The 3,531-nt window shown below is 40.1% G+C and overlaps 1 protein-coding gene across 1 annotated transcript in view; it reads left to right on the forward strand.

Annotated features, from left to right (window-relative positions):
• IL31RA (interleukin 31 receptor A) overlaps positions 1-3,531 on the forward strand; it is a 28,721-nt gene that overhangs the window by 12,621 nt on the left and 12,569 nt on the right. The window lies entirely within an intron of this gene.

The following is a 3,531-nucleotide window of genomic DNA, read 5'->3' on the forward strand; positions in this document are numbered from 1 at the left end:
TTTTTTTTTGAATGTGACCTTCATTGAGCTTCCCCCTTTGTGCCGGAAATTTCATTTTGATGAATTAAATTTTTAAATAGCTCTTGTTGAAGAAAACAGTTATGTTAATGCTGTTTCTGTACTGATCTGATTTTAGCTTTTGCAGTTGTCTTTCACAAACCGACAAAATGACTGAGGCTTGGAAGAGTCCTCTGAGTCCTTCTGCTTCAACCCCAACTCCAGCAGGGACATCCAGATCAGGGTGCCCAAGCGCACATCCAGGTGGCTTTTGGAGATCTCCAGAACGGAGTCCCACAGCCTTTCTGGGCATCCTGTGCCCAGCCACCCTTATGGTAAAGGAGTGCTGATGCTTAAACATGTTCCTCCGCAGGTGAATGACTCTGCACTTCTTGTTGAACACTGCAGGGCTCCTGCCAGCCCGTCTGTCCAGCCTGTTGAAGTCCCTCTGGATGGCAGCACAGCCTTCTGGTATATCAACTTTTCCCCTAGTTTTGGGTCATCTTTAAGTAAAACATTTCTGGGTTTATGGTGTGACTTCTTCATCACCAGACAATTCTTTCATTTTTTTCACGTGTCTTGAACAAGTAAGCAGCCAAACTACTATTTAGTCACATATGATTATAGTGGTAACCACATAAGATGTAAGATCTGTAACCTGCTGAGTTGCTACACTGATTTCTGACATCTTGTAATTGGCAATTTGCACCCTGAGTAACCAGCTGCTAAACTGGGGAAGGCAGAAAGAGATGCTGTTAGCGCATCAGTACTGAACCAGTGTAACAGCTTACAGTGGGGAAGAAACATTGTAGGATCTCCCTAGATCCTCTGCATCTCTCTATTTCAGCAAAATCAGATAGTTGTACAGCCATTTACATTTGCTACTTAACAACAACAACAACAAAAAAAATTATTTTAGTAAGTGGAAGTATCTGACTGTGTGATTTGCACTAGAGGAGCACTAGAGCAGAAGAGAAAGCTGGATGTGGGTTTAGGACAAGGAGATTGCTGAGTATAGATGGGATCTTTGATCTTTGTTTAATCTTTTATGTAAGTGCAAGGAACCAGGCTATTTTGAAAGCTTGTAACCTGGCATTGCAGCTGGATTTCCCATGCCTCGACTTCTTAGCACTGTGTTCCACTGCAGTAGAATTTGCAGTAGTTTGGGATATATTTTTGGCACAAGCATAACTTGGAAATGGGTTTATGACTCCCCTGTGCTTTTAAGTCTCAATTGCTCACTAAGAGTGTGGGAGTGTGGGATTGCTAGGGTCATGAAAACATTTTCCCCATTCTTGGAAGTGCCTAAACTCTTTTTTGGCTGAAAGGCAGCCTCGTCTCGTGCCTTCAAAACTACAGAGCAGGCATGCTAAGATTTCAGCAGAAACTGTTAGCGTTTTGAAAAATTCCAAGGGTATAAAAGAAATTTACAGTGGGAAATGTGAAGCATACTTAATAGGCCTTTATAGGCCTTTTTTAATTTTTTTATATGATAGATTGTTCTATTTCTCTGTGCTAAGAGTTTTTGCATCCTTCAGAGCTTTAACCAAGTTGGTTCTTCTGCTCATACTCTCTTCTCTTTATTTCTCACAATTTTTTTGCATGTGATCAATACAGTAATTTAATTTCCAGAAGAATCATTGCTCTCAGGTAAAATCAAATGTCCATGTCATCTTGTAGGGTTGTTTTTTTTCCCCGTGTTGAAATGGACTGTTAATTTTATTAAAAAATTTTGTGTAACTTGATTGAAAATTTCTCATAAATGGAGTGTTTGCTAAGCTGGAAGACATTTTATTCTGTAGTAGTGTAGTTATTTGTGTGCCCTGTCTGGGGAGATGTTTGTTTTGTTCTTGGTATAGGTTGAGATAATATTTTGAGCAGTCTACAATGAAGAAAACTTATTACCCATTTTAGTTAGAGCAATGAGATCGCTTCACTCTAGATGACTGCTCTGTGGTGACAGTTTTATCCTCTTTTTTGCTTTATTTTTTAAGGAAAAACTGTGTTTTTAACATTAGTTTTATTTCCCAAAGTTTTTACAATTAAGAATACATGTTGAGCTTTTGTCACAGGTTTTTATTAAAGGCTACAAAAAAAAAAAAATAGAGCTGTATCATTTATGTTAAATGCCCCAAGCTCTTTCCTGTAAACAGCTATAAATGCTTATCTTCACATGCCACACACAGGATTTGGTGTTCTTGTGAATTAGTATTTCCTCCAAGATTAAAGCCATATTCACTGAGCTGTTACAAAACATTTTATTTAACTATCTAATAAAATGATTAACTTTTTGAAATGGGAAAAAAAGTTCTTATGCCAGTGCATCTGTAATTCATTTTTGCAGAATGTTGATTTGTACTGGGTTCATCCTTCCTCCTCTGTTCTATATTTTGGATGAGGCACATCATCTTGTAGAGTTCTTGATTATTTTGCTTTGTTTTGTTGGTATCGGTAGTTGCTTCTGAAATTTATTAGTTGCTCTGCAACCACTAGTCACCTAGCTAGTAAAGTATTGTGGACTGCATCACTGCTGACCACAACTGCATAACATAGTCTTTGGTGTGTGTTCTACAGAAGTGGTTAAGAGTAATCTGACTGTTACAATTTTCCTTTATTTTTGAGTGGAATGCAGTTTTCATTTAGCCATTTTAAGAGTTAGCCTTGTTTAATGCCTGCTCCCACAGGGTAGTTGGTCAGGCCAAATTTCAAATAAATGTAATTCTCTTTCTCACCAATCTTTAGACATCTGGAAGGCAGACTTTGGTGTCTTTCGGTCCATGGTTGAAAGAGTCCATTGGGAGGTAGTTCTGGACGGCATGGGAGCCCAGGAAGGCTGGGAGTACTTTAAGGAAGTTATTTTAAAGTTGCAGGAGCTGACCATCTCCAAGTTACGGCAGACAAGGCGACAGGAAGGAGACCGATCTGACTGAACAGAAACCTTTGGCTAGAACTCAGGAACAAAAAGAAAGGTTATGGTCTTTGGAAGAGTGGGCAAGCAACTTATGAGAATTACAAGTACATGGTGAAGCTGTGCAGGCTTCACACAGAAAACCAGGCCAAGGCCCAGTTAGAACTAAACTTGGCCACTAGGGTGAAAGACGACAGTAAATGTTTCTATAAATACATCAAAAATAAGAGAAGGGCTAGGGAGAGTCTTTGTCATTTCACACAGAATCACAGAATTGTAGGGGTTGGTAGGGACCTCGAGATCATTGAGACCAACCCCTCTGCCAAAGCAGGTTCCCTACACCAGGCCGCACAGGTTGGTAACCAAGTATCAGGATAAGGCTGAGGCACTTAATGCCTTCTTTGCCTCAGACTTTAATAGTAAGACTTGTTACTCCCTGGGAACACAGCCCTTTTGTGGTGGTAGAAAGGGATGGGGAACAGAATAGACCCTGCTTAATCTATGATGAGGTGGTTTTGGACCTGCTCCAAAAGCTGGATGCTCACAAGTCCATGGGGCCAGATGGATTGCATCTTAGAGTGCTGAGGGAATTGGCAGATGTGGTTGCCAAGCCACTCTCCATCATT

Source organism: Meleagris gallopavo, chromosome Z, assembly GCF_000146605.3.
Source record: "Meleagris gallopavo isolate NT-WF06-2002-E0010 breed Aviagen turkey brand Nicholas breeding stock chromosome Z, Turkey_5.1, whole genome shotgun sequence".
NCBI lineage: Eukaryota > Metazoa > Chordata > Aves > Galliformes > Phasianidae > Meleagris > Meleagris gallopavo.